The sequence below is a fragment of the Chroicocephalus ridibundus genome, chromosome 5 (assembly GCF_963924245.1).
Source record: "Chroicocephalus ridibundus chromosome 5, bChrRid1.1, whole genome shotgun sequence".
Classification (NCBI taxonomy): Eukaryota; Metazoa; Chordata; class Aves; order Charadriiformes; family Laridae; genus Chroicocephalus; species Chroicocephalus ridibundus.
The window spans coordinates 45,590,027-45,603,354 of NC_086288.1; the positions used below are offsets into that span (position 1 = coordinate 45,590,027).

The 13,328-nt window shown below is 46.5% G+C and overlaps 1 protein-coding gene across 1 annotated transcript in view; it reads right to left on the minus strand.

Moving 5' to 3' along the window:
- ADRA1D (adrenoceptor alpha 1D) overlaps positions 1–13,328 on the minus strand; it is a 50,996-nt gene that overhangs the window by 4,627 nt on the left and 33,041 nt on the right. The gene's annotated exons all lie outside the window — the stretch shown is intronic.

Genomic DNA, 13,328 nt, shown 5'->3' on the forward strand with positions numbered 1-13,328 from the left:
CAGGTTGGAGGGGGCTTTGAACAACCTGTTCTAGTTGAAGATGTTCCTGCTTATTGCAGCAATGTTGAAGTAGACGACCTTTAAAAGTCCCTTCCAACCCAAACTATTCTTTGATTCTATGTTTTGCAGAGATCTGTTCTTGGTGCCTGCTTCTTCCTACATGTTGCACTGTGCCATTCCCCCTGCAACGTAAAAGGTTGGGTACATCCCTGTCACCTGCATTAATGGAAAAGTAACACCCCTTTGCCTCCTACACTCGCATATTTTGGATTATCAGCGTCACACACCCTCTGTTCAAATTTGGCAGTGATGCTAAGGCGGACACTTCAAGTGGACTCAGACAATATCCACTACGCCAAACTTGGACCTGCTGCTTGAAAAAGCTGTTTTGTCTACCCTAACCCCTATTTACACTTTCATGCTGGAGGTTCCCGGTGGTTTTTTTTGTGAAGCTGGAGATTATTTTACAGCCAGAAGATGTCAGTGTTGCTCCCACATGGCCCCATCACTTAGCATTCCCCACTCGGATCTGAAATAACTTTCTGACCCAGCCTTAATTTCTTTTAATTTTAGCTCTGAATGACAAATTGTGCTGCCATGTGACTGAGCGTTAATTTGTATTTTAGTAAATAACATTAGCTCTGGATATCATTATTATTTTTGCTGTGCTCAAAAGCCTGGTGTCAAAACAGTAAAACAAGTGCCAGGAGCCGGGAATCTGGGACTGACACTATATAAGATCTCCCCAGGCTATTTGCTGGAGAAAACCCATCATCCAGGAAACTCAGAGCACTGGTTCCAGCAAAGCTTTTTTACACTCATCCCTAAAAAGTGCAGAAATTACAGCCAGACTCAGCATTAGGTACATGGGCTACTCCATCATGGGAACATGGGAAAAGACAGACAGATCTCAGCATTTTCTGATGGTGAGGCAGGAAAAGCACAGATGCAGCTTAAATATCTGCTGAAGGTCAACTCAAGTTGGAGGGCTGGAGTACATGCTGTCTGTCAATATGTGCTGAAGGAGGCATTGAATAAGGACAATAAGCAGGACTGACATCTCTGAGCTGGAAAGACCGGAGGCCTTGATGGAAATGAATGGCATTTGCAGTTTAATGAGCAGCCACTGGTGTTGTAGCCTGTGGTTTTGAACAGAGCAATAACACCGGGGTTAGGTTTTGTAGAGGTTGTTTTTGATTAAAGATGTTTATTCTTTCTGTGACAGTGGTGAGCTTTATATGTTGGCGCTAAGCTGCTTGAGTCACCACATCTAACCACAGCAGAAACACCAGCCCCTAAGTGTATAGCCAGGAGCTTTCAAACACCTCGGTGGTGATGGGGACAATCCCCCTTTGCATTGCATGTAGCATCTCCGTTCATGGCTTTGGCCTTCCCCTTTTCTCGCACTGCCCTCAACCCACCACCCTGGACCTACAGGCACCGTACGACGCTTTGGGTAATGTGGACCAGCAGTGTCTTTCCAAGCCCGGCATCGATTCCTCTCCTCAATCTCAGGTCTTGGCAATAGCGGATAGGTCTGTTTTCCTGCCCAGACCCCCCCGCCCTCCATCCTGCCCGGGGACCAGCCTCTACACAGAGCCCTGTGCTCTCTGCAATGCCATCTCTGGCCCTCAGTCCTAAGACATTGTGTTGTCCCTGCTTGACCCTGCCATGGCTCAGTGTGAACATTTGGGGCCAAGACAGGTGAAGGACTTCATTAAGCGTGAAATCCTGCTCATTCCCTTGCAGGGAGAGGTTTCCTGCCTCAGTTTCCCCACTGGAGAAAGGGGCTAATTGCCATAAACTCTTTCAGTAGTGTTGCTGTGAACGCTGGTTGCAGGGTGCACTGGGTTCTTGGAGGAGCTGCAGCTTTATGTAGCATTTTTTAACTTTAAGAGAGAGAAAAAGAACACAAAAAGCTATGGTAACAAAGCAAATAAAAGAAGGGTCTATTCAGAAATGAGACTGGTAATTACTGCTTGAGCCAGGCTACTTAAGAGATTGGTGCTTGCTTAAACAGCCTCATGGTTGTTAAAATAATAACTTACATCTAGTGTTTAGCGGTTCATTGCACAATGCAGTTTCTGTACTACATGCTTTGTCTTTTGCATCCAGACAAAAAATACAAATTGAAAAGAAAAAAAAGCTATGAATTCTCTGAATTTCAACTTTGGCTGTTTTTCACCCGCTAGAACCTTGTGTACATCTGAAGACAAGGGGCTCATTACCATCCTCATTACCATGCAAATAAGCGTGCCCCTTAGAAGAGACGTGTACTGAGTGCATCCATAGTTTCCTCATTTGATCACACTGGGATGAACAGAACTAGTCAGGGAGTTCCCAGAACAGATCTTTGGCTGGTAACTTTCTACATGCTGGAGCATCAGACTCTCTTGATAGGCACTGGGAGGCTGCACGTAAGGAAGAGTTGCGGAGTCTTATTTAGGGAATGAGTAAAGAATGGAAGAAATTAGCTCTTGCTTTCATACATTTTGAGAAAGGGAGGGTTTTGGGACTGGGCTTTGTAACAGTTACTATATAGGAGCATAGATGTTGTTAAGATGCGTGGAAGACAGTACTGGGTAATGGACGCTTGAGGAGGTCAGGGAACACAGTTGGATGTGCACAAGGTCCACAGACAGAAAATGGGAGTAAAATATCAGGCACAGCAACCCAGACTGATGCACCAGCACTTTAGCCCGATATCTCAGTGTAAGAGCAATTTTTGATGATCTGGCCCCAAAAGCATCAAAGCCAGAACAGGGCAATATCAAAGAAAAAGAAGCCCAAGTACTGTAGGACTTGTGTCACAGTACAAGTTTGTAAAACCTGGCCTTGTTTCAAAGAGGAGCTCCTTCTACTCACTCAAAATCAGCCCTTTGGACAACTCTTTTGGGCATCCAGCTCAACGCTTTATGGCAAAGCTCTGTGTACTTTCCGAAGGAGGAGGTGCTGACATCCCCCTTGGGGACATCCACCTGTGGCGTGGTCTTGGTGTGGTGAGCACTGACATTATGTGCAGTATATGTGCTGGGGTCCAGCAACCCCCTGCCATGCTGGAGCACCTGGGACCCCAGAGCCCTCACAGGGAGAGGACAATGGAGACTGGCTTGCCCTTGCTGTGCTTGAACAGGACTGCTGCTTTTGGGGGTAGCGCTCCCAGCAGGGAAGTCTCCATACAACCTAACCAAATCATAGAATCATAGAATCATGGAATTATAGAATGATTTGGGTTGGAAAGGACCTTAAAGGTCATCTAGTTCTAACCTCCCCTGCCATAGACAGGGTCACCTTCCACTAGACCAGGTTGCTCAAAGCCACATCCAACCCAGCCTTGAACACTTCCAGGGCTGAGGCATCCACAACTTCTCTGGGCAACGTGTTCCACTCTTACTGTCTGACCACCCTCAGAGTAAGGGTGAAAAAGTAGAAGAGTACATCCACATGTGAAACACAGAGACAGCCTGGGGAGTAGGGACAGACCTCTGAGGTGCCCCTTCTCTACACTGACTGCCTGCCCAGTGATGCTCGATCTTCTGGTGGATGGAGGAGCCTGGTTGTATCTCAATGGAGGATGCTCCCAGGTAGGGTGGGATGCAGAGCCTTGTCTTTCATATTTCCCACTGCCCTGTTGAGAACGCTCCATGTTGGCTTATGGAGATCTTGCTGAGGACTTTGTCTTTTCGTAATAAATAAAAATGTTATAATAATACTGCTGGGGGCTTGAAAGTCTGTTTGGGGCCTTTATACTTTTTGTCATTTTATAAAAGGTCATTCCACATATTGCAAAGTCTGAATTCCAGTGATAGAGCTACGTCTGAGCAAGGGCTGCAGATCCTATTGTCACTCTAGATAATTATCTTCAGGATCATTAAGAAATTAAGAAAGCTGCAGCTGAACTCAGGGAAAGCCTGGCGGCACCGTGCAAACTGACTGGACTCACAGACTAAACATGATCTGAAGATTGAATTTCATTTTTTTGGTGGTGCAAAAGTTGAGCCAATAAAGTATGTGCTCTGAAGTGAAAGCAAAAAAGTAATTTATTTGCTGTTCTTACAGCATGTGTGTATGTGTGTGTGTGCAGGACATGTATATCTGTTTGTATGCTGTGTTTGTGCTTACATGTTTTTTTTTTTCATAGTTTATGTCACCCTGCTCATATCTGGGGAAAAGCCATATATGTACAAATCTCTGAAGCCATTGGCATTCTCCCCAACACTGTGACACCCTGTGTTCAGTGGCTAGTGGATGCAATCTCCCCTCCACATATCCAAACACATATTCTATGTTTTTTAGGTTTTTTTGGGCTAGCACAATCTCATGATTTTTCCTTGTCTGCAATTCTCCACCCTGCCCTCCCCATGACTCACTTGAAGGTGATATCACTGGATTGTTTGGAGAGTTGCTGGTTCCAGTGTTCAGCGCTCAAAAAAACAAAGCAAAACAAGAAAAAAGACAAATGCACAAATGAAAATGGACCCAGTCCAATCTAAATCTGGCCCCAGCTCCCAGTACGCAGCCAGAATCTGTGAGCAGTTGGCAAGGGCATCTTTGTTTTAAAAGGGCCCTGCTTTACAGCATGTCCTGAATAGTCTGTGGCACAAAAATGCTGCAGACGTGATAGCAGGTGGGAAAAACAGAGTGCCAAATTCATGGCCCAGTGCTGTCCTACCATGAACGGGAAATGCGAGGACCAGCGGGATTGCTCACACAGACAAGGAGCCTCACTGTTCCTTGGTGTGGGCTTTGTATGAGGAATGACCCTGGACAAAAATAGCGTATGGAGAGTTGGACCTTGCAGGTGTTGATGGAATACCATGCAGAAGATAAACAGGGAGATATTATTCACTGCCTTTTCTATAAACGTCATCACAGGAGATGGAGGTTACTTCACAGGTGGTAGGTTAAATGCAAAGAAGAGGAGATGGTTCATCTCACGGCATGTTGCTCAGCTGTGGATGACCCTGCAGCAGGAGGAGGCTGTGGATGCTAAAAAATGATTAGCCAAACTCATGGAAAAGAAAAAATGTACCGAGGTGCAAACCACTCTGTTCTTAAGTTAGGAAGCTCCAGAAATCCATATATAGGATTAGGCCTGTGGTGGGGACTGATGTCCCATCACCTGAGCTTCTCACGAATGTGGCCTCAAAGGTCAAGAGGGGGTCTGAGGACTCCCTCAGGATGTATCAGAGCAGCAAGTCAAGAGAATTGCAGCTGATATAGGAAAAACCCTGACATAGGATGCACTGTAGCTGTCGAAGCTCATTGTGGGCTCTCCTGGCCAAAGAAAGAGTCAGTCTCTTCCTTCTTTTTTTCTGGCTCTCACAAAGTAAATTAATTAAATCTTGTCCAAAGTAATCATGAGCTGTCACTTTCTGTTCATTACCCAGCTTGCATCTCTCCTTGCCAGCTCCTTCCCAGGCCCCCATGATGAATAACCTCCCTGATGCAGCTGCCAAACTATGGGAGAACGGGATGGAAATCAGCAAGGATTCCTGCCTTTGTGTGGGACTGCGAGTCTCAGCTTCCGACCAGTCTTTCCTGACCTCCTCCATCTGCTCCCAACCACCTCCACTGGGCATCTGCAAGAATATCAGGGTCTCTAGAGGGTTAACACCTCCTTGCAGTTGGCGGCGTGTGTTGGAGTGCTGAGGGAGTTCACTGCCCTCCTAGGATGGATCCAAGAGCTGCTTGGCGTAGGGAGGAGGACAGCGTGTTCGCAGTGACTCCAGTGTTTTCCCTGGAGGACGATGGCGTTGGGATATCGGGTGGAATTCCTCAGGCCTGTGAGCCTTCCAGCTGACCCCATAAACAATGTCGCAAAAAAGCGACAGCTTCTGTCACGCCAATGAAAGCCCCAATGATCTGCCTGTGTGCCTCTCTGCGCGTAGGCATGCCTGCTCGCTCCAGCTTCTGCACCCTGATCTAGCCATGAAGAAAAGCAGGGAGAAGCCCCTGGCCATGCCAAATCCCATGGTGGGGTGTGCATATCTGGCATGCGGGGTCCCCATGGGGAGGGAGTGCAGTCTGTGATGTGGTGGGCCTCAGGGAAGCATGGTTTAGTCTGGGCGTGGTGGGTCAGTTGCAAAGGCAGGAGAGACTAGCCTGGGGGGGGTCAAGGACTCTGAAAAACACCAACACTCTCAAGCAGGATCTCCAAGTTGAGGTCTGAGTGTAGTTTGCCTGTCAGCAAGAGAAGGATAATGCAGCAGAGCCTTGTTCTGATCATTTATTGGTCTAATTCATGGTCCTCAAGCCTGCCCCCTAATCTCTAGGCAGTATGGTCCCAGTGATGTCTCCAAAAGCTTCCCTCTAAGTTGCAGCACATCAGTAGGACTTTAACTGAAATTGCCCTTCATTCCCCTCAAAGCTCACGTTGGAGCTTTTCTGAAAGCAATCCCGTGAATCTGGACCACTGATAGGAGTCATTGCCATGAGGATGTTTCTGAGGCATCAAATTTCCTTAAAATTGTGCATCTCTTTTGTGAATCACCTAACTGAATTTAGATATCTGAGCCGATGCCTGGGCTCCTCTTACAGTAAATGGTTTAGTCGGTAGACTGTGGTGAGAATGGAGTGACCCATCTCATCCTAAGTGTAAGCCTTTACTGGGCAGGTAGATCACAGTAGGTCTCAGATGATTGGACCCAGACTCCTGTCCCTTGGGCAACCACATCATGAGCATCCAAGGTTACTCCTGATGCATTTCACTCTTAATGTCACTGGCATCTGGTGATCTCCTCCTCTCCTAGGAGGAGTTGCCAAAACTTCCCATGCATCGGTTTCTCTCCTATGCAGGATAGGACTTTTGTCACTGGAAGAATTTCACCAGTGAGCATCCCATAGTGGTGAAGGGTGACACAGTGAAGAATCACACAGGTACATCTACACTGTTACCTAATAGAAAGCTAACAAGTAATTCCAAGTCTTGTATTGTGCACAGTGCTAATTTGCTTAGCATGGTCCAGTTAGACCTCTCCAGTTAAGTTTGGTCCAGGAAAGAGTTCACTTGAGAGACCATTCCTAAAAGGCTGGAAGGACTTGACTGTGCAGTCCTCCAGCAGGCTCTACATCCTTAATTACTTCCATATGCCCTCATACCACATCACAGGGCATGCAATGCAAAGCATGTGTTTCAGACTGAAGATACATTTTGGTGGGCTGCCACACAACACCCCCTGCTCTTCCAGAGATTCACAACTCCACAAGACAGTAATTATGTTGTAGGACCACTGGGGCACTGCATGGGGCCCAAGAGAGGCTTTGTGACAGGTCCAATAAAGTACTTAGTCTGCTCTAGTCTGCTCTACAGCCCTTGCTCTGGGGTTTTGTGACCATAAACTGTGGCGTTATTTTTCCTATCTTTTTTTTTTTTTTAGCACTATAGTTGACCTCTAATAGTTAGTTTCGTTCCTCAGCAATTCATAGCAAAACTTGTCGTTTGCTGGATACCATTGGGAATATGCTTATGTGATACTATTCTAGACAGGTGAGGAGGCCCAAAGAAGGTTCAATATGCCAGGTTTCTTGGGAGGGCACTGACCTTTCATTTGGGGACACACAGCTGAAAGCAGCAGCAGCAAATCCCCTGAAGCTCATTACATTCATTGCATTCTCCTTCCAAGGACCTGGATGTCCCATGCTAACACATGTACAAAGCTTCACTGTCCTGAACTGAATGTAAAAATTTTTCACGATGAGAACAATCAGCCATTGGAATAATCTCCCCAGGGAGGTGATAGATTCCCCATCATTGGACACTTTTAAGATTCAGCTGGACAAAGTAAGGGGCATCTTGTCTAGACTCTACTTTTGCCAAGAAAGGTTGGACCAGATGATCCTTGAGATACCTTCCAACCTGGTATTCTATGATTCTGTGATTCTTTGAGTTTTTCCCTGCTTCTTCATTTTTAACAGGAGCTCTGTGGACCTTTTTCCAAGCCTCAGGTCTTTTTTCATCTGGCTTCTAGTACAGACTCCCTTAAAGGTAATATTTTTGCAGCGTTTCTTATGCTTGAGAAAGATAGATGTGTACCCAACTGCCTATTCCTTTACGATTCACAGATAATAGCCTGACTCCAGCCTCAAAGAGGACTTAAAAACAAATCTGAAAATTTTGAGCCTCAGTAAAAGGACATAAATAAAATTATGAAAAAATAAAAGTCTAGAAGATTGCCCAATCTGGCAAATCCAAAGGGAGGTATCAGGAAGATTCTTTATTTGCCAGATGCACATGAAGAAAAAAAAGTATAAAAATGTCTCCTGAGAGAAGGAAAAGTCAGGAAAAGTCAGGGTAACTGAGTTGCATGTCAAGAGCTCTTGTCTTGCTGTCTGAGCAGGAAGAGGTCTGGAATCCACGTGCTGACGTTAGAGTGAGCGCGGCAGAGACCAGGGCGAAAGTCTTGCCTGGATAGTTCAGCAAAGGAAATGCACTTGGGGCAGTTTTGAAAAGAAAATTTCCATCTGGCTGAGGATCTGAATGAACACAATGGCCTTGCGGGGTTGCTAGGTTCCCTCCAGGGCAATGCCAAAATCAGCGTGTCATTCAGAGAGGAGCACTCCCGTGGCTCTCCATTCTGCAAACGCGGGAGCGTCCTGAGCATGAAGGTCTTGCTGCATCTGCGCCTGGGAGTCTCTTCTCTGCACGATGGCATCTCGGGCACACTTCTGGGTGACACAGCCAGTATGACCAGCCCTCGGGCAAGGGGAGCATGTATGGACAAGCTGACTAGCTGCCATCTGCAGCAGGAGTAAGCCATAGGTAGAGTGTGTCATGGGCAAAAATCCAACCATAGGCATAGGTCACAAATAATAACAAGGAAAGATTATGCTTATTCAAGTCCTGTGTGAGCTTACCAGTGTCTCAAACAGTACAATGGCAAACCATGAAAGTTCTTGGCCTTGGATAACTTTGTCCTTAACTGCTGGCTCGCATAATGCTCTCTTTTGGTGGACTGTAACTCTTTGCAGTAGGAGGCTATGTCCTTAGCTTCTTAATGTTTGCATTGCTGTCTCACTGGTGTGACTTGGTTGGTTAAACGTAGGAGGCTAGAGCCATTTTAGACACCCCAACGTATCTTAGTCTACTGCTAATGTTTCAAAAGGGTGTGGGTCCTCTGTAAATTGTCTCATATCAGCCAGATCTGTGCAGGTGCTTCAGAGACCTTGGGGTGGTTCAGATGGCACTAGAGACTGGTGTTTAGGCTACTGAATTGAGCCCTGGATGTCTGGCTTTTCATCTAGCACAAATCCAGCTCAGCAAAATTAATCTCATACGACTGGTGATAAACTACCTTGGGCTTTGACCTATCCATCTCCCAAGCAAACCTGTGCTATGCCAAGTCAGTGTCAGGGCCACAAAGACCTTTTGTGCACAGAGGAGCAAGGGAGATCCGGCTACTACTAACTTCTTGCTTTGGAGTCGTGTGGCAGTTGGTTTGGGAGCGCAGTAGGTCACTCCCACGACAACCAAAAGTCTTCCTCTTCTCGCTCTGTGACTTGAAGAGTTGCCTCAAGTGATCCTTTTTTAAGAGATATAAGCAGAAGCTACCCAGCAACACAGGACTTCTCTATCACCAGTGACTGCTGCAGGTTTTTATTGCCTTCGTGATGGGCTGCAGGATTAGTCAAGAAAGTAAATTCTCACATGGGATTTCTCAGGAGTGGAGGCAAAATTCAACGTGGGGTTGGTTAGGAATATAGCCTTCACATCCCTGTCTGTCCAAAGCCCCCTGTAAAAGGAGGTATATGGGTTATGGGGAAATTTCTGCTTCTTTGAGGTCCCAACCAGCTTCCATTGGCAAGACTCTGGAGGGTCAGCTGAAGATTCTCCACAATAATCTACTTGAGAAAACCCTAGGTATTATGACAAGAGAAGCAATGACAAACTTGCCAGAAAGGTGGGTAAGTTAGTAGAAACATTGCTGTGATTTATCCCTGTGACATCTCCTTTGACGCATATATTTCACGGGATGTCATCAAAGCTTTTTTTGCAAGAAAATAGCAAAAATGTTTCTTCAGCCTTTGCCACAAAGAGGTCTCTGCGTCTGTATCTATAAATAGTGAATGGACATAGCACAGGGCTTTAGACTTCTCCAACTGTTCTGAACTAAAAACTGTTAATGCTCATCATTTTTCACAGACTGGTTGGCTCCCTTAAACTCTGGTTTTCCATGAGCCATTTACCAAGCCTTCATGGACCATTCAGATCTGCAGACTACAGTTTGGGAACCACTGTTCTAGACTACTGGTTCTTGCATTTATTGGCAGACACAATGGCACTTTGCGGTGAACACTCCAACTGGCTGCTTCTGTGCAACTTCTTTTAATAGCTTCCTTAAACTTCTCATTGCAAGTAACTGATGTTCCTCTGTGGCTATTGCAAACAGAAGCCTGGCTTCAACTCACCTCCAGGATAAAATGTCCCTTTCTATCAAGCTGTCTCCTCCATTCTGGTCAGAAACATTGAGAACATGTATTTTTTTTCCAACTAAAGAGTGAGCTTGGGAAATCCTGTAGAAAAGGAGTGGAGGGGAATGATTCTCAAGCAAGTCATCCAAGTCTTGGAAAAACCACTGTGTTTGCTGGGTCGGACCCAAGACTACTCTTTGTTTTTCCAACTCAGAAGTTCTTTTCTCTGCATTTGGTTTTCTAAGAATGTGAACTCACCCGCCCCGTCCTGTTTACAAGCTTGTAAATATGTAGATCAGATTTGGCTACAGGGTAGGCCTTGGAGGGGCTGAATCCTGCTGGGAACACATGGCATTTTATGTACAGTGAGGCCAGATCTGAGCTGCACAAAGGAAAAAGGCAATTTTTCATTGGGCCAAACCCAGGAAAAAGTTCTTCTTCAGAACAAAGTGCGTGAGTCCTGACTTTATTTTATAGCGTGGGGTCAGCAGAACTCAACTTGGGTGGGTGAGCACCACCAGGACCCAAACAGAGATAAGTCCATTGATCTAGAAGGATGCTACAGTGGAAGGTTTACTTAAGCCAGTTGCTGGCAAAGCTGGTGGCCCTGAGTCTGGAGAACTTGCTAGTGGCGGGATGCCAGCGTTTGGAAAACACACTATCAAGCGGAGGTGTGGGAGCTTCCTCAGCGCATTTCCACCGTGCCAGTCCCAGGGACATTCTGTTTATATCAGAATTGGGCAGACAGCACGTCACCGGCCGCGGAGCCTGGCACCGCGACGCTCGTAGCCCATGCCCCCCTGCCGGTGTCGCTGGCTGTGAAGGACGCTGAACAGAGAGCCGCAGCGCTGGATCCTGTGGCGATGTGACGTCGCGGAGGAAAGGGTGGGTAAGAAAGGATGGGGGAGTTTGATATTTTCAGCTCTGATGAAAAATCAGGACTGGCTTTGCAAGGTCAGGAGGGGTTATTCAGACCAGCCAGCTAACTTCTTGTTTCTTTTCAGGCTTGGAGGGGAAAATCCTCCAACGCCTGCCCTGTTTCCGCAGGCAGCTCCAAGGCACGGCCCTTCTGGCTTTAGCAGAGTTTCTCATCGCCTGCCTTCTCTTTCTTTTTTTTTCCAATTTTTGTTTTTTTCAACAAGAAGGGAAACTTAAAAAAAAAAGTAAATCATATTTCCTTCTTCTCCCCCAACCCGGAATTATTCAAGGGAGATAGCAAAGAGCTGCTCTGTCTCTCCCCATTCCTGAAAACCAGCTTTCAGCTGATACCAAGCTCTAAAAACATCGCACTTCAAAAGGAGACATTTTCCCCCTCTCAGAAAACAATGGGTCAGTGTAACGGGGCTCCAAAAATATAACAGGAATGGTGAGATAACAACATCCTCATTGCTCCCGACAGTTCCCAAAGCCCTTAACTTGAAGGGATAAAGTCTCCTGTTTAATGCTTCATCGGTTGCCTGCAAAGGATCTCGGTCCTTTCCCCTGTCCTCCACTGGGGAGGGCCATGTCATCCGTCTGATGTGACCAGCTGTACATCTCTTATCTGGTTATTTGGCAGTGATGCACTTAAGCCATAGCTCTGCGGGTACAGCAAACAAAGCACAGGGTAAGGGACTGGATTTTGATCGAGGGGCACACAGGCTTTTAGCCTGGACCCTGGCATTACTTTGGCATGGACACGGTGCATTGGGTAGTGGAGCCAAGGTACGTACCTGCACGCGTATCCTTCTTTGGGAGGATTTAGTTGTGGCAATGCCAGGCACATGGCTAGCAAATTGACCCCGATGCCTTTCATTTGCTAGCATGAATGTGATGGGGGACCACACTTTGTGCTAGGTGCTATACAAACACAGACTGGTGGGAAAACCAGTCCCCGAAGGAGGCCTTTGCTACCTGACACTGGGCAGAGGTTTCCTGCATGCCCACAGCACAGACAAGGTTTGTACCCCAGGATTTTTGAACCAGCAATACGTCTGGCAGGGTGGATGGGAGACACTGCCTGGGTTGCACCGTGTCAGGGGAGGAGGGAGCTTGCAATGCCCAGACTAGAGCAGTCTCCAGCAGTGTGATACAACCATGCACAATGGTGTCAGGACCTGTCAGTGGGAAGGGGTGACAAGCCCAGAAAACCCAAACTATTGATATTTTTTGTTGCCTGAGCGTTCCACCTAGATGTCATGGATGAATGGAAAGTGAAATGACACAAGAGGCAAAAACTGGCTGCCTGGTTGTCTTAGCCACAGAGCTGAGCCTGGGACAAGCACGAAGAAATGGTGGGAAGGACCAAGAAATGTAGCAGCAGAGCAACCATCATATCACGGAGGTTTACTTAAAGCTTTACAGCCACATGGAGTTTTAAGGAGACGTTTCAAGAGAGAGAATGCAAGAAACTTGCTGCATTGCCTGGTTTAAATGCATGCACAGGGCAATGGGATCTCTGCTGAGAAAAGATGTGCGTCTCAAAGTGCCTCATTATGGTGATGAGGCTCATTCTCCACTGACATGCTTCCTGCTCCATCTCTGCCCTATCTCTATTTCTTTTTTTAATCTCTGATCCTAAAGGGAAAGGACGGAAATTTGCATTCAATTTTCATGGCAATTTGAGTACATCCCACGAGGTATCTGCCTGCCTCTCTCTCGCCTTTTCATTAGATAAACAAGACTTTTTGCCTCCTGTGCTCTTTACTCACTGCTCGGAAGTAATAGCCATGGGATCTCGGATGCACCCCCTGTTTTAATGCAGCCTTGATTCCAAATTAAGTTTTGGATATGCTAATTTTGCATATTCACTTCTCATTCCAGGGACGTGACCCTAAATGGACTTTCTACCTCTCCTTAGGAAAGTGCTGTTTCTGAGGACAGCCCTTGTCAAGACCAGTGTCATCCCAGGTAATTATTATCTCCTCTTCTTCCATCAT